Source organism: Cydia pomonella, chromosome 1 (assembly GCF_033807575.1).
Source record: "Cydia pomonella isolate Wapato2018A chromosome 1, ilCydPomo1, whole genome shotgun sequence".
NCBI lineage: Eukaryota > Metazoa > Arthropoda > Insecta > Lepidoptera > Tortricidae > Cydia > Cydia pomonella.
The window spans coordinates 6,589,780-6,614,428 of NC_084703.1; the positions used below are offsets into that span (position 1 = coordinate 6,589,780).

General features: G+C 36.3%; 1 protein-coding gene across 1 annotated transcript in view; it reads left to right on the forward strand.

Moving 5' to 3' along the window:
- Positions 1-24,649, forward strand: part of LOC133524524 (transcriptional repressor scratch 2-like) — a 69,405-nt gene that overhangs the window by 18,680 nt on the left and 26,076 nt on the right. The gene's annotated exons all lie outside the window — the stretch shown is intronic.

The window sequence follows — 24,649 nt, forward strand, 5'->3', positions numbered from 1 at the left end:
ATTTGATGTGGACGCGAAATTTGACAGTTGTGCATCTCGAATAAGGCCCCTGGATACTGTACCTTCTCTTTGACACGATTCGACACGACTTTGAACGTTTTACGTTAGTTTCAATGAGAAAAATCATAAAATTTGGAGCAATTTATAAATACTAATTTAACAAAAATATAATAATTTATCAAAAAATAGCATAGAAGACTAAAAAATGCAGCCGCTGACGGGAATCGAACCCGCTACCTCTTCCAAACCGTGGAATTGCGCTTACCATTTGCGCCACAGCGACACTGCTTGAAGGGTTAAATATTCCCATTGGTTCCATCTTCTAAACAAAAGTACTACAACTTGTCTGGGGGTCGATTTTTGAATCTTGAGCGCTCGATTTCGTCACTCGAAATTCTGTGGAAAACGACGCAATGCTATTCTTGAAATACGAGCGATAAAAATTGGGAATCTAGTGGTCACCACTCGTTTTCAATTCTATTAGCAGAATTTAAATGCCTAGTAGTGGAGATAGTAGTTATTGAAGAGAGCGCTCGAATTTAAAAACCGGCCCCAGATGTGTTCAGTTTACTGCATCAACGACATATGACATAGTCCGGTGGCTGCTCGTAAATTTCTCGGCGCGCCGACACATGCACTGTTAGTGCTTGAAAACCTACCTGATCTAGGATCTCTGAAACATGTCGTGCGACTGACTAAAAATACGTGAGTTAAACCGTATGTATCTTAGACCTTCCACTTGCACTACGAGTACTAACTGATAATTATTTCCCAAGCCCCAGGTCATTGTAACTTTCCTCGGTGTTTTTTTCACTATAGTAGGTATATTTCATATAGCTTGGGTATAATGACATCTGTCGTATCGAAACAATTTTGCGTTTTATAGTCATAAATTGTATAGAGATGAAAACTGTCAGCGTACCCAAGCTAAGTGAAAAATATTATAACAGAGCGAGCGCGAAGCGCGAGCAAGACGTCTCCGTTTCAGCTTGGGCAAAACTGTTCTACTGGGGTTTTCTTACGTAAACAACAATTACATATAAGATGCCTAAATTATAAACCAACATATAATTTGATGAATGTTTTCAATATTTAGCTGTCTTTTAAGCTTCAATTATAAGACAGCTAACTAAATATTTAGATCAAGGTATAAGGTAGAAAAGCCCCTCTATAGATATTCAGCTATACCTTTTTATTCTAACGTTCAACTCATAGTTACTGCGCTACATATTTCTTATCCTCGGGCGTATCAAACGGCCTGTAATGAAATCAACTCGAGAGCAACAGACGAACAGTCGCCAATCAAACCCGAGTACTAGAACTATACCAATTTCTACACGAAGTACGTATTAAATTAACACTACAGTAATAGCATCAAAGGGGAGCTCGGCCTTTGAGTGGCCAGATTGCAAGTGGCTAACTGTACTCCATCCCAAAGACAAAGTGACGTAAGTACAGTGAAATTACAATTAACGTAGGCCTTTTGTTTTTAAAGCGGGCAGTGGAACGGACTGACGGTAAGGTAGTTGCGGTTTCGACTGTGCGGCTAGTGACGGGCTGAAGGTAAATCGCTGGTTCTGGGTAAATGCCTAACTGTGCCAGTTTTTACTCGTATTTACCGAAACGGGAATTTTTATCAAGCCATAAATAGAATAAAAATTAAATATAGTTATAGTTTTTTGGAGAATATTTCTAAACTTCATAAATATTATATTTATAGTATATGGATGTATGTATGTATGTATGTTTGTATTTATGTGATATATATGTAGTTTATAAGTATAATCGTTGGCTTTTATTTTTAATTCATTGACTTTTTTTTCTCTCTCTGCACCAAAAGTGTCTCTGTTTGGCCCTATGGTTGACTGGTAGAGAATGCCATTTGGCATTAAATCCGGCATTTGTACATTGTTGTATATATTTTATGCAATAAAGTTTAAATAAAATAAAGAAATAAATGTTGTATGATTTGAAAAAAAAACTCTTATTATTATTATTTTAAGCCAAAATTATTGTAAATCGTGATTTCTGTAAAAAAATTGATATACTTACAGTTATTTAATGAAAGAGAAAACATTGCGAATATCTCAAGGAACATTAGCAATGACTTAGGAAGCTTTTCGCAATGGGGAAAAAAGTGTAAGTAATCCTGAAGTTCATTAGGGCAATAATAAAATATAATAGAAAATCTAGATTCCCCAATATACTCTAAGTCGGGTCTATTCCTTACCGGTGTCGTTACGTCTTTGACTAAGTTACGAATATTTCGGGAAGGGAACAACACTGTGAGCTAAATGCCCAAATTGTTAACCAACCCAACTTTACCCGTTAGGAAACGGAACTCCGACTAAATTGTTCGAATTTGGATGAACAAACCGTTACGAGACGAACCAAATATAATTTTCATCAAACTTGCTCGAAAAAAAATCTTAGTTCATGCTAGTAATCCCTACTCATCCCATTTTACGGTACTTGACTATTTATACATTTGATGTGAAAGTTTCTGTAACCAGTAAAACAAAACACAAAGTTAAGGCTTGTAATAAATAAATATCCGATCAAAATTTTCCGACACAGATATAAGAATAGTGAGCTTGGCACTCATAATAACGTTTCCATTTTCAATCGTAATTTAACGCTGGTTATATAACTAAGGCTTCAGAGACTAGCAAAGCTAAATTGGTTTTTGACTTAGTTACTTTTTAGGGTTCCGTAGGACTAACCAACTAGGAACCCTTATAGTTTCGCCATATCTGTCTGCCTGTCTGTCCGTTCGCGGGTTTGCTCGATGACCGTTAGTGCTAAAAAGCTGCAAATTGGTATGGATATATAAATACATCATGCTGACTTGGTCGTGCAATAAAATCTAGAAAAATCTTTTTGTACATGTAAAGTAGGTAAGGTTGATTTTTTCTGCTTTAACTCTATAATGTTGGATATCGTTGCATAGGTCTTCCAAAACGAAAAGTGGTCTTCGACAACCATTTGTGATAAAATTAATATTAATATTATAATAATAATAGGCCTTTTCATCTGTATGAGATGTTTTAAGCAGCATCCTGGTAACGACACTTGCGTTCGTGGCTGCATAGCCCTATGCGAGAAAGGATCCCACGTCCACACACGCGGCAGGTGTATGCTTGCCCAGGTGGGCGAGGGTTGGAGGCCTGCTCGTGGCGCCTCGTGCGTTTCTCTCTTAAAGAGGTAAACCGGTTAGTTCTTGGTAAAAAGATGTACAAAGCACCCTAAAAGTAAAGTCTGTCCACTTTTCTAAGATCGAGTAAGCCAAAATAAATGTATGGCGAACTTGATCTTAGAGATCGGACAGGCTATACTCCCTTTTGCTGGCTGTACATGATTCTTACTAATAGCTCCCGTTTAAGGCTGCCTATTGTGACGGACGTAACTACTGAACCCTGCACTGAGCATGGCTCGACATGATCTTGGCCCGTTTTTATTCTTTGAATATAACAGACAAAAAACGAGTAAAAAGCAAATACAGATGGAGTTTACAATTTCAAACGAATGGAGTGGTCATAGTCATCGGAGAGCGCCGGGACGTGAGTAAACTCTTTTAGCGGGTTTTAACAGAACCCAAGCCGTACAGTTTCCCAAAATATTTGTATTTCTTCCATTCGCGTATATTTCCAATTGCCTTTTATTCTTTCATAAAACTTTATTGCTTTTTGCGCTCAAAATCATTTCTACATTAGAGCCAACGTTGTTCCAATTTGATGACAACCTTTTTGACATTAAATTCTTTTAATTTGTCCATTTAAATTGAATGAATATTTCTTCAAATTTTATATTGTTTGTGTGTATTCGAGCAGCGGGAAATAAGGATAAGGAGGCGGACGAAGACTTACAAATAGGCACTTATGTACTAGTCGGTTTTTGAACTGATTTCAAATCGGGCTTAATAAAGTTATATGATATATGTCCATAGTTATAATTTAAAAAAAACACGGGGAGTGGCAAAACGTTCAAATTGGTTAGTTATTACCTGTAAATAATACTTATTTTCGAACTTGGCCGGACACTGCCGTGTCTCTAGATGCCGTTATCACGTCCCCCGTCTTTAACACGCGCGGCGCCGAATGTAAAAACCGGGCCAAGGCCGCGATGGGCGGCGCCGGTAGATTGATGGCAACTCGCGTCCTAAACCTAAAACAACGGGATGCGTCCGACGATAAATCCGTAACTAGTGTGAAGACCTTAGAATAGAAAAACACGTATGATGCTAAAGTGTGCTCTTGGTATAAATGTTTGCATGTGCGTTACCCACGTCAATCAACCATACACATTGCAGCAAGTCTATCAACGGACTTTGAGGATTTTCAGTGGATTACGTGAACGATGACTCGTGAATGCGACGCGGCGCAGCGCGGCATGGCGCGGCGGCCTAACGGCATTCGGAGATCGCCCACGTAGGACACCTCCATTGAATTCACCCGCGCCGCGCCGCTTCGCGTCCGCGAGTTATTCGCTCACGTAAGACACTGCCTGAGAGAGCGCTGTGCCCCCGTAGCATACTTGGCTCCTCTACAACTGACTGTGCCAGGGGCCGGCAACCGAGACTCGTGAGCCACCTAAGTTTTCGATTCGAATCTAACAATTGAACTTAATTTTTTTAAACATTTACACCAATCGAATTCTAGAAACAAAAAGAACTAAGGAAATTAGCTATAGCTGCAGTGGCAGCATGGTTCCATTTTTATCGCTTGTCACTATGCCCGTCACTTTCGCACTTACATACTTGTTAGAACGTGACAGACATGGTGACAAATGATAACGAGCCGACCATCTTAGCCCTACTGATTCTTTTAACGACCTATAAATGAGTCATGTTCTTCAGGATAATCTAATTACAACAGATAATTCTATATCCTTAGCAATTGGGTTTCAGCATTGCTTGCTGCCTGGGTCCTTATCAAGCTCAAAGTTCTAAGTTTTTAATTATACTGTAAGCTCTAAATACATAATGAGTACACTTTAGCGAGGTTAACCACTCTCAAACTTTCGAACGCAGGTAATATCGGCCCTTACTTAAACGAACCGTGGTGTAATAAATTAGTTACTAAATTTCTTGATAAGTTTGGAAAGTTCTTCTTAGTCTTAAGGAAGACTACGGGTATCCAAGCTAGAAATATTAACTTAAATGTTTGTCGTATCATACCTTTATAGTATTTTGATGTAAATATAAATACTAACTCACATTTACCTCAGCAAATTTATACATAAAAGGCTGCCACTGAACCAACTTTCACCTCCAATTTTATCCCAGGAAGGAAATTGGGACATAAATAATCCTGAAGCTAATGACGCCAGATTATAAAGTACTCTCAAGTAACATGACTCAAATTAATTTTATAAATGGTTTTTCAAGACCATATTTTACCAACTTGCTAATATAAATGCAATTTTTGTTAATTTATATATTATTTGCAAAATAAGAATTGAAAATACAATGGAATGGAAGGCCTCTGGGCCGCTTGAGATTATTGATTTCGTTAATTAACTTTAAGAAAGAAAATACTTGTAATAAAATCGTATTTGAATATGTTTAAATCGGTACCGCACTATTAAATGCATATTACTGTTTTATATATGTATACTCGTAGGCCTAACGGGCACCCTAGCGCATTTGGCGCCGCAATGCAGCTGCCGATCGACACTGACAACCGAGCCGAATTATCTAACCTACTTTTTAATGCAGGTTACTTAGGCTACCGGGTAAATATCCCGGACGACCCAGGGCAATTTTTGCGCTTTTGAATTTGGAACTATCTTTTATTCCTATTTATATTATATTAAGAATTCAAAACTCGAATTTAATTTGTACTTGAACAAATACGTGGGGCCTTGCGTAGATAAATAAGATATACTTTTTTAAATGCATTCAATCAACCGATAACTACAATAAGGGAAGTTACCCCAAATATCAAGTTCTGTACGAGTACGAGATTGGCTTCTGAAACTCTTGCGTATTCCAACGATAAACAGAATAGAACTATTAATTTCGTTTTTTACGATTATAAATCCACAAATAGAGATACTACTCTTGCAAAATAGAATATATAACCAACCACTAAACTACGTTGTAAAACATTTTGTATGGGAGGTACGCCAATAATTTTTTTTAATTTTATTTTACCGTTCTGTCGTCATGCATGATTCTATACCAAATTTCAGGTTTCTAGCACTAACTACCACGAAGCAAAGCCTTGGACGGACCGACGGATGGACATGGCGAAACTATAATGTGATATAAATATTTCGGAGCAGTATTCTAATTGTATTGAACAATTCGTAGTAGTTCGTAGTTCGCTTATACCGCTACGAACGCAGCTACGCCGCGTAGCGATGCATGAGTTTATTCAGCTACGAGTACACTGCATATCGGCAGCGGCGGCGTTCATACTAAACTTTATTTGTACCCTGTGTATGAAGGAGATGCAATTGCGAGTCAAATCAAGGCCCAGTAAGTTCGTGCTCTTCTCTCACTCTCACTGAGCAAGCGTAAGCGTGAGCGAGATGGAAGTGCATACGTCGGTATAATATTTTTTAATTTTATTTTTTAACATGTTTAAGAAAAACAAAAACGTAATCGATACGTTCCCTCAAATATAATATTAACGATTTTTAGAATCAAATTTCATATGTTTAGCTTTTGTGTATAATTTGTAACAAATTTTTATAGTGCAATTTAGACCTATGTTCGTGATTATTTTTATATCAAACGAAAGTCAAAAACTCAGAATTCAAAGCAATATAATCCTTCGAGAATGGTCTTTAAATTGCTAATTAAAATGGCAGCCGTATAGTATCCAAAAAAACGCTACGACTGTTTAAAAACTCCGTTTTCTGAACCTATTGCACCTTAACATAAATTTGTTGAGTATAGATCGGCCTCCCAATTCTCAATAGGTATATTTAACTAAACTTTATATGGTCATTTATTTTCGTATAAACGTTGCTACATTTATTTACATTGTCTGTTATCGATTTTTTAATTTGTGGTGCAATAAAGTGTATTTACTTACTTACTTACTTACTATCTCATAATTTATTTGTTTAGTAATTGTCGGCATTAATGTGTTAATATTTTAACAATCGGGGCTGCTACTGCAACTTTGTTCTTGAACTTTCGCACTTTATTACCTTTAGGGTGATCTGATGACTCTAATTACTCATAGATATTTTTTAAGCAAAACTTGCAAGGAGAAGGTACCTATTAATGTCGGTTGTAAATCATACTCAAACGGTAACTAGATAAACGGCAGTATGGTAACTTTTGCCTTAAAATATATTAATGATATAAGTAAGTACTCTCTGATAGTACAAATCCTAAATTATTTTTACAGTACATATGGGGCTACTTTATAGCACTAGTGCGAGAAGTAGCATATTACGTTACTGTGTCGAACATTTAAAGGGCCATATGTACTGTAAAACGTTGTACGATACATGTGCGAATAGGTAATTCGCAACTCGTGTCGATTTAAAACACTCCCTTCGGTCGTGTTTTAATTTATCGCCACTCGTTTCGAATTTCCTATTTTTCGCACTTGTATCGTAATGTACTATTAAATGAAGGAAACAAACAAAACAAACTACTAGAGAAGAAGAGTAGATGAGGAGTAGCGAGTGTCGCGTTCAAAGCACGTACTTAACATAATGTAGCCATGTCGCTTAACAGTTATACCGTTTACTACTTTAAGTACGTACCTGCCTACTCAAAGATACTTTTTAGCATATGTCGTTGTAATAAATAATGTAATTAATAAAATTATGGTTTCGCTATAATTCCGATTAATATTTTATAACATGGCTTTTTACCTGTAAATTTTTTGTCAAATGAGTTAAAATTTTTGAATAGACGTATTTAGGAATCATAATTTTATCAAACGTTTGTATCTATGTTTGTCAATCATTGTCTGTGAAATTATTGTTCACCTTTGACACAATTTCATGAGTGAAATTGGGTTCGTAGTAAACCTCTAGTAAACTACTTTGCACGGGCGTGGGAGCGGGCAGGTGTCGGTCCCGGTCCGTATACGGGACGCGACTCGGCTCAGACTCATTTGGGTGGAATACGAGCTAAAGTTCGGAGTGACAACCCCTGCACTTTGACGGTCTTAACTGGTATTATGTGCACCCCGGAATGGTGGGAAACGTTATTTACGGAGCAGGTGAAATTTGAACCTTAGTCGAATATCAAAAACTACTTACTTGTTGTGAAAGTTTAGACAGCGTAAGATCATTTATTTGATGTAACTTTATACATACCGGGTGTGGCCTGTAACACTAGAAATATATTAAACTGTAGGCTGTACTCCTCAAACTTACCAACATTTGTTCATCGACTTTATAAATTATGACTTTCTTTTTTTCATACAAACTAAATATTACCTTCAATGTACGCCGCCATCAGTGTAATTGACGTTGATTATCACACTTTAAAATAACAAAATTCGCAATACATTGCGTCTTGAAAGATTGAAAATCGTCGAGCAGATGACGATAAATTTGCTCTTATCATATGACCTTGGACTTCAAGTGGGAATTGTATTAAAGTTGCTATCACTAAATATTACGCACGTTTCGAAAGAGGGATTTTTTTTATCTTAACTATTTTTTTAATTTATCCTTACGAACCTAAAACAAAATAATAATTAAGTTTTAGCGAAACAAAGTAGTACTAAAAATAAAATTGATGTGTTAGATTAGTCTTTTACGTGTTTTTTTTCTATCAAGCCAACTTTAACTGTTTAAGTTTTTTTTTGTTGTTAAAAATATATTATAGTCTAGGTTCCGTATGGTTTTCTGTTTGCATTTGCCCTCCATTAACCTTTTCAACGCTTTCTCCCTCGCATCAAAATGTGGCATACACGCCAATATGTCAACTATTGAGAAACGAATTTAAACCTTATCTGTCAACAGTAAAATTGCTTTGACAGCGTCTGCCATGACCTCTTTAGTGGTCGTTGGCGTGGTAGGCACGACAGCACACGACCACTTTAGTGGCTCTTGGCGTTCAAAAGGTTAAAACGTGTAAAAATTCAATTATATTTGCCAATATTTTTTTCTTAATTTCATTATTTTAACAATGACTTATTATCCTACTTGTATAAAATTGTATCGGTCCCATAAACAGATACCCTGAAGGCGGCTGGCCATGTAAGGGCCGATTGCTCTAATAAACTATTTTACGCAAATTGCTTGCGCCAATTCTGTATTAGTTGCCACGCGGACCCCAGTCTCCCATGAGCCGTGGCAAAAAGCTGCAAAAACGCTAGCATTTGTTACGGAATAACATAATTGTCTTTTATTTCTTCCTTTAACAATCCGCAGCAAGCTCGACTGAATTTCACCTTCCCATACAACCGGAGTTTCATCCTCACGTTAAAACTACGTGTTGGATAGTAATGAAACTTTGCACAATCGAAATAGAGCAAAAACAAGTTTCGTATGAAAAACTTACATTTGCTGTATTTTCTATCTATCTGAAGCTACATAAACTAATTACAGGCTTAGATATACCTTATCCTATTATATTATAAGTACAAAGTTTAAATGAGAACGTAACTACGTTTGTATAGAGAACCGAGCTTGCTGCGGATTCTTAATTCAATAAATGAAAGATAATCAACGCCGTGAAGTAACAAAACGACATTAGCACATTCCTTTGTTGTGTGTGTTCAACAGTACTTGATAAATCTCGCATAAAAACTATTTCCCGACCATTTCAAACAAGTGGTAGAACGCAATAAAAGTGCTATTACATGGTATTGAGCAATTTGCAGCATTGCAGTGGAATTATTCGATCGCACTAGAGCCTGAATAAAAAGAAGGGTGGACTGTTACATAGTTTATTGTATACTTCTCATAACTGATGCATATTTTCTATTTTAATTATCTCGATATAATGCCCGCTATACTCAAACATAGATATTCAAACAATGTATTATTTTGTCGATACGGTTCATAACCTCTTTTTTTATATATTAGAAATCGCTTATTTGGTGTTTCAATGAAAAACTGTAAGGATAATAGTTATTTGCAATCTTGCAACGTATTAGGAAAAATATTTAACCCTATGTTAAGGCAAATACTCGTATATTGCAGTACGTAGGCCCCAATCAACTTTTAACTCTGTAGCTATTTGACAGAGTTTAATTTTAACTTCAATTTAAAGTAGATACGGTCGCATTTTTATCGACTGTCACCATGCCTGTCACGTTCTAACAAGTATGTAAGCGCGAAAGTGACGGGCATAGTGGCAAGTGATAAAAATAGAACCATGATGCCACCGCTAGGGCTAATATGGTCGGCTCTTTATCATTTGTCACCATGCCTGTCACGTTCTAACAAGTATGTAAGTACGAAAGTGACAGGCATAGTGACATGTGATAAAAATGCGACCATGATACCGCTGGGAATAGGAGTTTATGATAAAGATGCAAATAAAGTAATAGAAAGTACGAAATGTGCCACGACAAACAATACCACGGCAATATCATTAAATGTACGGACGCAAAGATATACATTTATCTACCTAACTATACTTACATAGGTATAGCATCGTTATCTTTCTATTATAAACAAACGAATATAATATATTGTTAGTGCTACATTTCACCAATAAAGAAAATAAAATAAAATTTAGCTAGATTAAGTACCTCCACAATTTGTATACGTTTATATTTAAATACTTAACATGTGTTCCATATCTCGTGATCTGTTTAGCCCGAGTTACATCCAATAGTTCGGCTAATCAACGCTGTCGTGCGCCGCACCGCCATCCAACGAATAGATGTCATCCATCAGTGTTGGTACGTTCTTCATCACTGTTAGAGGTCCATATATTAAATGGAGGCATACATACCGATAGATTGATATTAAACTGGAGTTCTAAATTGCCTGCCTGGGCCACTCATCAGTTAGACAACGGGCCTATCGAGTAATCCCAGCTACCGCGGACATACAAATTCGAAGATCGTGTCGCCATCTCTATCGTTCTTGCAATATTGGAGTGATAGGGATGCAAATACATAAAATTCGATTTTCTAGGCTAGCAGCAGGGCTAGGGTGTGCTTTTAATCTTCTAATCGTTCGTTCCGTGCAGAGGATTCGAGCGCTCAGGCTTTGTAATGTACAACGTGGAACGTGAGTGAACTTTTGACTGGTTTCAACTGAAAATAGTTGGATAAACAAAATTGATTTCTTTAATCAAATTCATTCTCTGAAAGTGTTACGGATTGTTAAGCAAACCACCAACTCTAGTTATCTTCTTCTTGATCGGCTGATATTTAGGCCACAAATAAGTTATTATTATTACCACTCTCAAATGAAGATCCGCCCAAAGAAATCAGAAAGTGTGGCTGTATCCTTAGGAAGCACGTATATGTTATACCAGAACTATTGACGCAGCAGTATTCTCACCTTAATGATTATTAGTTTCTAAAGTTATAAAATATTGTATGTTAGTCTGTAAGGTAGGTATGTGTATCTACGGGCCTTTGTTGCCTGATAATAAATTATTTTTGTATTTGACTTAGGTTAACGTTCACGCTTTATAACATGAGGATTTGCAAAGTTGATTTTATTATTAATTACCTATTTAAACCCAGTTAAATTTAATAGTACAGTTTGCACCATAAAAACATTTAGTCTCGATTCATTCTCGAACCTCGATAATTATAAGTCGTAAAGTTCGTAGTTTCATAGTCCAACTAAATAAAAAACATAGATCCGTATCCTTTAAAAAAGTCACTCTTAATATTAGAGATAACTAATGCCTATCCCAGAAAAAAATTCATTCCCCAAAACCCCCATTTGATACCCCAATATACGCTGAGCTCATAATTGGTAACGACTCTCCCTCTCATGCTAACTGAATATTTGCATGGAAGAAAGAGCAAGTCGCGAGTAAGCAATCTAATTAGGAACAGAACTCCTTTGCATTAAAACTTGCCCTAAACCAAAAGGCTACAACTGCCACGTACGCAAAAAAGTAATATTAACTCTTACTTAATCCAAGTTGGAATCTTTTTACACATAGTGAAAATATTTTAGAGTCAATGTTCGCTTTTGTTGGCTCAATGTTAATTTAGTTGGAGTGTGCAGGCGCCTTGTGTCGATGGCATCGCTGCGAGACGCGAGATCTCTTGGATTTGCTTGTTTTTCACGCGGACTCGTCGCACTTAGTCGTCGGGTACGCGCCAACCGCATGTATCTTAGTTATGCTCAAATCTAAAGACGCAATGCATATATATACTTAAACACATTTAAATGCGGTACTATTCCCATGTATGTGTGCATTGCATTTATACGGAGGGGTGAGTATAATAAACACCCCTATAATGGAACAGGTATCAGTGGCAAGGGGATGGTATAGACAAATCCAGTAAAATAAGTATTTATCATCAGTTTTTAAACACTGGCACTTTTTATTCTATCATAAACAAGAGCCATAGAGCTGCTTAAGTTTGATGTTTCATTGATTTTTCTTTGTTTTATGATTCATGGCGCCATACATGACTGGAGCAAAGAATACGTAGTTTTTCCTTGTTAATAATATTGAAACCAATTGCAGTATCTTTTATTAAATACATTGAAAACAAAAAGTATTAATAGAACATTCAACTTTTAACGCATACAGTGGTAGAAATTATACAGGTTTTGGTAAAATACTAAAATACTCCAAATGTTCTCTTAAATATATCATGACTGATGCCTTTAACATATCTGGTTAAAAATGGCTTACAAGTATGATTATTGGCATTATTACGAACAGTCATACAAGCTTTAAATCAGACTTTTTCCTCTTCCATCACCTTGATATCTTCCATATATAAGTATAGTAGTAGTAGTAGTTCGGCCTGGCCAGCCACATTGGGGCTCATGCTAGACAACGTCCATAATGTGTTTATTTGGGGTCGCCGTCATCGAAAACGATGAGGAGGACTATATATTATATAAATGCGTAAGTCCAGACTGACTGACTGACTAATTCATCAATGCAGAGCCGAAACTACAAAAGCTAGAAAGTTGAAATTTGCAAACTAGAATGAATTTATAAGTGTTCATGAGATAAAATGCGATTAGAAAAAAATCAACCTATAATGGGGTTAAAAAGGAGTGGATCGTTTGTATTGCGTTCAAGTTAGTAGGAACTTGAAATTTCGTGAAATAAAAAAAGAAGATAAGTAATTTCAACATTTCTGGAAATTAAAAGGGGGTAAAAATGAGATGAAAGTTTGTATGGGGATCAAGTTGTACCTAAATTAAGTTAGGAATTAGAAACTTCGTAATAACTCATTTTCATAAAATACGAGATAATAAATATCACCGTTTTTTGATTATTCATCCCCTAATAGGGTAAAAAAGGGGTTGAAAATTTGTAACGGGAATTGAAAATAGTAGGAAGAGAAAATATTACAAAGTAGGAAAATGATTTTTAGTGCTTTTGAATATTCAGCCCCTAATAGAGTTAAAAAGGGGTTGAAAGTGTGTTTCGAGAAATAGTTAAATCCACGTGGACTAAGTCGTGGGCAACAGCTAGTATTATATATTTGTATATGTTACAAAGAATAAAATAAGTAATACACTGATTGTAACTTTCACCATTTTTACAAATTATTAAACCAAAACATGAAACGAAACGCTGGAAGTACCTAAATTAAAATTTAATACGCGATTAAGTTCCGCTCTATATGAAATACGTTCTTAATACTAGTAAAATAAGTAATAGAGACTTGTTAACATTTTTAATAGGCAATAATATTAGACATATCTACGTGATGACAGAAATCCAAGTCACCTCTTTAATTGATAAACTTGTTCGTCACGCGCATAGTAGCCACGCTCATTGAACCTACACGCTTCGAACGCTAAACAACACAGAATAACAACCGCTCGACACAAAAGCTAAGCACACCTAACCTAGCGCAAATTTCTAAAATGACGTGAACGATGAAGGGGTGCGGTATGTGTCAACGCGAAAGCACCAAAGCTCGACAATGAGATCCGACAGTGACGGCAGACATCTAAATCAGCTCCGACGCGGAGTGCTCTCTCTAAACGCTTGAAACACCCCGACGCGGGCGAGGCGTATCGAAGGAGACGGATGTCTTTTAGATAGAGATTTATCAAAACAAAATTATTGCACAGCGTTCTTGTGTAACAATACCTATGTAGATCAATTTAGGTAATTGTTAAAATGTCTCGAAAGATGAAGGAGTGCGGTCTGTACAGAGACGGAAGATAACTAAATTTTCCTCTTTCAGCTCACTACAATCGGTAAATTTGCATGTTAAACTCATTTAACTTACATGCCGAGTGTTCTGCTCTAATCGTTTGAAGTAATTTGACGAGCACACGGCGTATCGTGAACGACGGGTGCCTCAGAGAGTGATTTATCAAAATAAAACGATAGCACTGCGCTACTTGGTAACAATAGAAAAATGTAATTAGTGTCAGGAATTTTAGTAAACTCTACGAAGTCGTTTTTCCTTAGGTCGTTGCTGGTTGGTCGTATCGTGCTCATCACATATTTTTATTAAGAAGGGTTTCAAATTAAATATGAAGAAAATACTAATGTACCTGCTAATAAAATTAAATAGAAATAGTTATTCGTGGCAAAAATAGGTGTAGGTAAATGTATAATCTTTCCAACCTAAAAAAAGCATGAACATCTTCGAAACAATGCAGGTACGAGCAAGACTTACCTACATCGTAAGCAAGGTCCGACACGACTGATGTGATGTTATATGAAGTATTTATGAAATCTACTAAGAATTAAAACAGCAAGAAATTTATACTTTCATTAACCGTAATTATACGTTAGATTACTTTCATTGCAGCAATAGCAAAAGTAGTAGCATAAAACGTTTCAGAACTCACCCTCCTTCAAAATCAATCCTTTACGCATCCCTGCTATACGGAGCGTCAACAAGTACCGCGGCCCCCTCCCGTGGGGTGGGGGTAGATTCAACTGGTGCAATGCGCTGTCCCATCCCACTGCGTTGTTTTCGCCTTCGTACTAAGCTCTGCTTTCGATTTAAATTCGTGCCCGAATGAGAGTGTTTCTTTAGTGTTTTATTGTGATTGGTTGCGCTTAATTCCGTTTTTATTTAAGCTGTTCGTTATATGAATGCATCGTGTCTGGGATTGAACAGTTAACGTTCACATTTGTTGATAAGTTCATAACGTTTAATGCAGTTTTTAACCACCGCTAAGCAACTTAGTTAAGGCAATTGAATTCATCGATATTTTTGAATACTAGCTACAGCCGGAGCTTAAACTGGTTTGAATTAGATTATTACACTAAGATTGTGAAAGCCGGATCGGGTCCGCAGCGAACTAATCAAAAATATTTTAAGCATTTACTTATAATTGTTATAAACTACATTAATTTATACTTACAAGTGCAGTCATCAAAAAACCGACTGGGCGTGTTAATTCCACTAAGATATTGTAGTGCCCCAGTTGGCTCAGTAAGGCTTGTATTGTGGGTAGTGGGTACTACCTAGACATATGATCCTGATATATGTATATGAGATGTAGATATAAAATATGCATGTATATTCAATACCTTTAGCGGTTTAGTGGTTAGCATAGGAGCTAAGAAGTATACTGAGATAACTTTTGCTTACAAAAACGATGAAAATATTAACCATACAAAAAGAATCGGCCCGCAATGTAATGTCATGTCTAGACATCGCGTAATGTTTTTAGTACATTGAAAAAATTAAATTTATATTTTCAAAAATTAATTATGTGATCATACTTTAAAAAAAAAATTAATTTATGATTATACGGGTAAATTCTGTCTGGTTCGATTCATTGCCCGTATTGGATTTATACATTTCGGAAAAAATATTTGTGATAGCACACAATAAATGCCGTTACCAGGATTCGAACTCGGGAACTCATGCTTGGAAGGCAGGGTCACTAGCAGCAGGTCGTCAACTACTAAGACGAACCGACTAAGAAATATTTAATTTAAGTATCAGTCCAGGGTGCGTGTCCAGCGTGCTAATCGTTAACGCTCCGTAGTGAACGAAACGCAACTGTCACTGTCGCACTAATGTGGACGAGTGATAGAGAGAGATGCGCTATGGAGTGTAAACGATGGGAACGTTGGCTGATTACCCTATTTATTACCTTCATGAAATTTAGCGACCACGCTGACGCAACATAGCATTTGTAGTGAAGCCATGCACGTCTTGAATAAATCATCAGGACTTAGCCTAGACGGCTAGCTATTCCATATATCTCATATGAATTTTAAATTTACGATCGGTTTATCGCTAGCTACAAGCTGAAATACTATATTTATGGTAAGTGTGGCGTTTGTAATGGTACCGATCGGCAATTTGCCGCGACCGCAAATGCGTGCGTAGTATAATTTGCGATAAATTTCACAGCTCGCTTATCTCCCCGTTACCTTTAATGATGCTAATATTATCACACAAACAATGTACAAGGAGGCCTAATCTATACGACCTGTTATGAAAATGGAATTCAGTTACAATGACAAAGAGTGTCAAAGTCATCATAATATAAAGTGTATAATGACACTCCCTCACTTTTTTCTATTCAAGTCAGTACAAAGTTATCTATTAGATTTTGAGGTTCGAATGCTCTCTCTGTGAATATTTTTCTTACGACGGCGACGACTTTTGAAATGACTTTTCAAACTAAGTAACAGAAAGTGCCTAATAAACAAACCTTAATTAAAGACTTTACTAAAATGTTGACCCTTTTTATGGTTTCGTAGTCACCTAGAAACCCTTATAGTTTTGCCACGTCCGGCTCTCTGTCCGTCCGCGGCTTTGCTCCGTGATGTGTTTAGTGCTAGAAAACTGCAATTTGTCATGGATACATAAATCATGCAATGACAGAATGTATAAATAGAACTTTTTAATTTTTTTATTTGACTCAATAGTGTGGGGTATCCCTGGATAGGATTTTTCATAAAGTTAATTATAACAACCATTTATGATAAAGTTAATATTTTCGGAAATAATCGTTCCGAGAGAAAAATAATGTTAATACTTTCAATCAAAACTATAGCGAGCATGATCGGTCCAGTCGTTTTCGAGTTATTGCAAAAAATCTTCTCTTATTAGTAAAAAGACGTACAAAGCGCTGCAATGTACATGATAATGATGAATTCAACATTAACGGACAAAAAACAAAAAAATCGTAAAGGATGAGCAGACAAAAGGAATGGATTAAATAAACAAAAGCGGACATGTGCTGCAAGAACTCGGTAGTTCGTAGCAGCAAAGACACTTAATAAGTAAAGCTGCTGTCTGTAAAGTTGGGATTCAAACTCAAAACTTGGCGGTGGAAAATCTATGCAGTACGTAATATTTTCTTGTGATAATTATTTATCTTTGATGGAAAATAAACTGGGATAGACATATTTGTGCGAGGTTTCAGGAGACCGATTAGTCTTGGAGATATGACAAGTGATGTGTTGCTACAATACGGTAAACATAGGTAGACCTTAAGGTAAAAAATCAAATGTTGATGAGAGGCATTGACAAAAAATGCAAGGTAAACCTGTTTGCAGCGAGAACCATTGAATTCTTACTGTAATGGCACCACGTACTACAATAATCGAGACCCCTACTTTGTATGGAGCTTGATAGTGTTTATTATTCATGTCTCTAGTTAGTAGTAGTAGTAGTACACATAATTTGTGAGCCGAACTGGGATAGTGGGCAGATTGAACTGAACCCGTGCTCGCTTGTACTTTATCTGATAATCTTGCCATTACGAATATTAGTAATTTACTAGATATAGTGCCTCTATATGTAGTTACTCGCGGGCATTATCGAGCCGCGTTGAGATGGTTGGTCGGGGGATGACCTCTCGTTTAGTCATATGCTTTTCCTGAGAATCTTCCCATAAGGAATATCAGTAATTTCGATAGCTCTATTTATAGTAGGTATCTATCTAGCAAACCGAGCTAGAATGGTTGGCCGGATGGATGAGCTCCTGTATAGTGAATAGTGTTGTGCTTCTCCTGACAAGAAATACTATTCTATTAGAAATACTGGTAATTTCCATGGCTTTACCTATGGTATCTGGTTACCCGCGAGCATTTGCGAGACGAGCTAATATGGTTGGCCGGGGGATGAGGTTCCATCTAGTCATTTGCTATTTCCGACAATATTAGGAACGTTGGTAATTTACATGTTTCTAGTTATAGTATCTCTAGTTACCCGGGCGCATTTGCCAGCCAGGCTGGGTTAGTAGGCCGGGCGAGAGAATCTTCCCATTAGGAACATTGGTAATTTACATCTCTATAGCTACCCGCGAGCATTTGCCAGCCGGGCTGGCATGGTTGCCCGGGGGATAAGCTCTAGTCTAGTGATGTGCTTTTTCTGTTAGGTAAAAGATAGATTGAATACACTTGCTTGCACACTTCTGTAAAGAAATTATAGTTCAGGTAGTATTTTTGTCATAAGGGAATATTTGGATTTCTATGCATTACGTTTAAGGGATTTGTCAAGTCGAAAAACTTGCATTGTTTATATAATATGTGTTTTGATTGTCAGAAGTATAATAGATCACTATGAGGCAAATGCAAAAAAATATCAATTTGACAGTTACTAAGAAGACCTATCTTATATGTTTGAGGCAGTACCTATAAGAAAAAAATCAGTAGGTTAAATATAGCATCTTAATGCTCGTAGTATTAATAAAAAGCAATACAATTTGTATTTTAAAAGGTCAATAAAAGGGTCCCGGTTAGCAGCTTTCGAGACCGTAAACTTAAAAAGCATCAAGTAGTTAACATGAAATTTAGATTTAGGTATCTAATCATTTTCGTATTTAATATTAATTTGGCATATCATTCCGGTACATCACTACTCGCATCCTCGGAATAGCAGTCCTCATAATTTAAATGTAAACCTGTAGGCAAGGAAGCTCGGGTGAAAAGAGTTGGAAAATTCTTTTACATTAATAAAATCGCTTTGTAAGTCCGGTATTTACCTGGAAGAAATGTGCTTTTAGTAAAATTATATCGATGTTTTTTAATATCCATTTGGTCTACCTAAGATCGTCATAATTCTAACCTTATTGCTTTTATTGAGGTATTATAATGCAAATTTTGCTAATGCTAGCTGAAAAAGGCTGAACTTTTTACCAAAAGCGGTTACAACTGCAATTTTATACATCATTATAGACCGGATCAGAACTTGCAACCAACAGGGAACTTCTATCCGTCGCTGCATCCGGTTAGTGTACTACCTACTGTCCTACTATGGTATGTACCGATTAATCCTTGTTTGGATTAGTAAAATTGACAGGTGAAGAAAAACATCGTGAGGAAACCTGCATACATCTGCGAAGAAATTCAAAGGTGTATGTGAAGTCCCCAATCCGCATTGGGCTAGCGTGGTGACTATAGCCCGAGCCCTCTCGCACATGAGAGGAGGCCTGTGCCCAGCAGTGGGACGTATATAGGCTGAATTATTTATATTATATTATAAATCAAGAAACAATAAAATTATTGGTAACTAAGTGGATTATTTGAATATTATAAGTACATAATATACATATATTATTTGTGTATAAGACTTTCGTCGTCACAGTTAACTTACCATTGAAGTGACGTTGCTTTCGTTACCGCACCAACATTAACTTTACGCAGTGCAGCTATCTCCCCTAGCAACACATCTATTAAAAGCAGTACCTACTTCAAGCGTGACAGCCGAAACGTGCCCTAAATGCCCTACGTGTTGTGCTGCTAAGTGCAATTAAAATGGCTCAGCGTGCTTAAATTAAATCAATCAAACAAATCAAATCAATCATTAGGAATATTAATAAATATAAAATTAAGCACTTGCTAGCTGTTATCTACTCCAAATAATTTCATAGTTTATTTTGCTCTCAAAAGTTAAAAACAAGCAAAAACTCAAAAGCAAGAGTATAAATTGCTCGATAGGTTCGATAAAAAACAATAAATAATTCTACTAAAATACTCTCAATTAAAATCAATAAGAATAATTATTATTTATTGTCACACAGATACAAGAATACAAAGACGATAAAGGAAAAAGAAACAAGTAGACACGTTGAATAGGAATGCATCAACAATTAAATTAACATAATTTCTTAAGTCTATCCAAATTATGTAAACAATAGTGTGACAAAAGGGATGGACTCAGCATTTGCTGTGTTACAGACTGGCTGTCACAGCGCTGGTTTTCAGTTCACCCCTAATTATAAGTAAATATTAAATAAGCGCCACTTGCACCCTCCCGCTAATCCGGGGTTAACGGGTTAAACCGTTAACCCAGTATCAAATTTGTACTAGTAACCATGCAAACTCCAGGTTTAACCAGTTAACCCCGGGCTAGTGGAATGGTGCAAGTGGCCCTAAGTTATATGTAGGTGTTATTGGGTTATGATTTAAATTTCACAAACTATGGTCACATCTATATATCATACCTAAAGTATTATATCCGTTCCTTAAACTAAAGTACGAAATAATCTATTTAAAGTACAAATAAACTAAATTATAGAACATAAATGTTTTATTCCTGTCTAAAGTAAAATAACTCAAACTTCGTAACCGAAAGCGATACAGTAAATTCAGCATAAACCCTAAGGCCAAGCCTAGAACTTAACTTTTGAGTCGGACAAACGTTCCATCCAAGGAGCAATCGGGAAAGTAGTAATAAAAAAACGAAGAAATCCTTTGATGTTTCTTTCTTACTATAACTTACATAGCGTCCTTGTGGCAAAGGAACTAAAATATTCCGTGACTTTATAACACATTCAGCTTTTACTTATCCTATCTACGAGAATGTTTTTATTGTAAAACATATATTATTGCACAATCGTGATAACAAGGAATAATGAATTTTTATTTATATTAATTTATTTAATAATAAAATTCCATTAGATCATTATTTCGTGTTAACCCCTAACAAACAAGACGCTCAAAAGTTTTTCAATTTAGAGAATATAAAGTTCCATATTACAGCAGTTTTTTCGATATCATGTTTTCATCGTACCGCAGCAATTCATTACAAGAGCTGGTTTTTATTTTCCATGTAAAAAAGTATTTGATTCAAGGTCTTAATTAATCGACTTCAAAATTCCAAACGGAGTTTTGATATGCACGATGGTTGTAAATAATATGAATGGTATTTCATACTGTTTTGTAAAAATGGTTTTTTTCTATTAAAAAAGATTTCTTCTTCTTTTGGCCACATAGAAGTACGTACCTTTCGCGGAGTTCACGGTGTGTATTTTATGTCTGGCGATATAATATCAATTCAATTAGCATTTATTTCAAGAACAAAGTACAATGAGAGCATAGGCAGGTACATGGCGTAACATTAATAAAACTACAGTATATTATTAAAACTACTTACCTTAAACTGCGGAACTGATTTATATGAAAGTTTTGGTATAGGTAGATAGTTTCGAGGCCCGAGGCCTCCTTAGTTACATATTTTATCAATTTTCATCATCATTATGATCATACCACGCATAGAAATCGCGGGCAGAATAGTAAGCTTCTAAGTATAAATAAATTAAACTTATTTAGAATTCACAGCCAGTCAATATGACACTGAAATAGTCCACGGACAGGTTGCTCTTCGATTAGTAAATTGATGTTACTGTCATGCATCAAAGCCGCTGGAACATTATTTATTCAAGCGTTTTGCAATACTGAAGGGCAAGGCCGCTATGGAACTTTCTAGTGATTTTGTTGACTATAAAGAAATTTTAACACGAACTTAATCTTAAGATGTATGGCTTATAAAATAAATAAGATAAAAAAAAACATAGCACCAAAACTTTACTCGACGGTACTTAATTTGCACTTGAAATTAATTATTTATCTACATATATATTGCGTAGTTATTCTTATTATTCATTACAGGGGCCCACTGATTAACAGTCCGCCGGACGGTATCGGCCTGTCAGTTGTTCGGAACTGTCAACTTTTTGTTCTAACTGACAGGCCGATAACGTCCGGCGGCCTATTAATTAGTGGGCCCCGTAACAATTATTTTGTCGGTTGAGTTGAGAGTGTTGAGACCCAAGACTCACTACGTTAAGTGACGTGATAGTACGTACCTACTTTAACTTTTCCATTGTTGGTGTCAGATAGGTATAATTTCATTAGATGCCCATCTATATGCGGGCGCTTGTGAGGGACAGAACATACGCAATGTGACGAAATTAAAAACACGTATTTTATATTCCCGACAACATAACAATAACAAACTAAGTAAATTGGTCAGGTTCATTTTTACCCATCAGGAACCTGTGGGCAACAGCAATAATTATACAATTTTGACGTTGCACTTAGGACTTTTTAGAAGTAAGCAGAAATGAAAAGTGAGACTATGACAAAGGCAAACAACAATAGGGCAATCTTGTACGATTGCCTGACTAATATGAAAAATGCGACCAAAATCGGAATGATGTCAAGTGTCATTGGAAGTATTAAATAAATAAATAAATATTAAAGGACATTCTTACATACGAGTATACCTACTGACTAAGCGGGAGTAAGGCAAGACGGCTTGAATTCATAAATAACAGCCTTTCGTATTTTGCAGTCCGCTAACCTTACGTTCTGGTACATTCACGGCCCCTAGCGGCCGTTTTGCTGTTCAGAGCCCCTGGTGTAAATTTATTCGATTTCGTAACGTGACGTACGCGTTTGCGTTAAGTCTCATTGAGTATGGGATTTTGAGTTTCCAAAACGTCCCGCTTAGCGTGCTGTTTCTAAATCTCGTACAAGATGACACTTAACGCAAACGCGTACGTCACGTTTCGCTTTCGAATAATTTTACACTAGGGGTACAGAAATGGTCACCTTTCTTCCTCCAATGGTCTTGTAGTCTGTCTATTTCACACTCATGAAATGTTCATATCGTTGGTTCATATCCGTGATGGCTTTTCAAGCGTAAGCATCGTTGTAGTTCTGTGGAGTACATAGTGAGTCATGGAAACTATTTATAGTGTAAATTCAATGCAATAGTTAACATAATGAGTTATGTATGCCGGAAATTTCCTACGAGCTTATTACGAGCTGTTTATTTTGTCAAGACTGTAAATAATGGCGACTACCTTTGTGTCAGACAAAAGATGCAACGGGGAAAAAAAGTAAAGAGAATGTATAGGTATAGCACAATCGGATTAGGACCAACCTCGATATCTCTGGAACAGTCATGATATTTGGTATGTATATAAATTACCCCTTTTCTATGCCCACACAATTTGATATTTGGGGACCTCGAGGAATCTCAGCCATCTTGGAAAATGTGTACCGCCCTGGAGAAGTTCCCGTTTTACCCTAAATCTACATTCTTTATGAAAATATAGTGTAAGACAACATTAAAGCTTATTAAATTCTACATGAAAGAGTCCGCGATATCTTTGCGAAAAAAACACATCTTGTTATATAAAATACTTGCTGAATCTAAGTTTAACGCTTATACAATTCCAGGGGACGTACTCGTAATAGCAAACTCGGAGGAATATGAATTCCACTTTTAACTATACATTTGTACGTGATCTACCCCAATCCCAATATTAAAATTTTACTCGACTGCGAATTAACCAGAAAGTAGGGTTATGGGTTTAAGTACTGATGATTCAGTACACCCTGTAACGAAGGATACTGGACGGTTTTTATTAAATGACGTATCGGTAGATTCCTCTTACCCTTCACAACTTGTTTACACTTGTTTTATTGCAGAAAAATTAAACCAACCGCCTTGAGAGGACTCCGAATATTAAATCATATTTTTTCTTCTAGTGCCTAAACTATTCAGTCCAGTATCCTAAGCTACAGGAATTACAGGATGTACTGAATCAACAGTACTTAAACCCATAACCCTACTTTCTGGTTAAGTTGCAGTCAAGTAAAATATATATATATTGGGGTAGATCATGTACAAATGTATAGTTAAAAGTGGAATTCATATTCTTCCATGTTTCTTATTAAAAGGGTATAAAGGCTAAATCTGGATTCAGCAAGTATTTTAATATCAAGTTGTAATTTTTCATCAGAGACGTCTAGAACTATTTTGTGTAGAACTTAATAAGCTTCAATGTTGCCTTACACGATATTTTCATAAAGAACGTAGATTTAGAGCAAAACGCGAATTGCTCATGGATGGTAGGTACACATTTTCCAAGATGGCTGCGATTCCTCAAGGTCCCCAAATGTCAAATAGTGTGGGCATGAAAAGGGGGCCTTTAATTTTATATCCATACCAAATACAGTAGTTCCCAAGATTTCGAGGTTAGTCCTAATCCGATTGTGCTTGTACTTTTAAGAACTTTTACTTTTATATTATATTACCTACTGTCCCTATATACTTATTGACACAAACTCATTATTTTCTTTCCGGCCTCAATAGTTCAGCGAACGCTAAAATCGATTGTGCTTAAGGAAATTCCCAACTCGATAAGAAGCGAGAATATCTCCACAAAGTTAATTATTCACACAGTGGGCTTAACTCTTCGGAAGTTATCGGCAAGTTGGGGCTTGTTCTCGCCACCTCCTTCAAAAAGCGATGTTTCAAATGCTACTTATACTTTAAAATTAAACTCGCATTGGTGCCTGACTGCGAAAACCTTTGTTTAT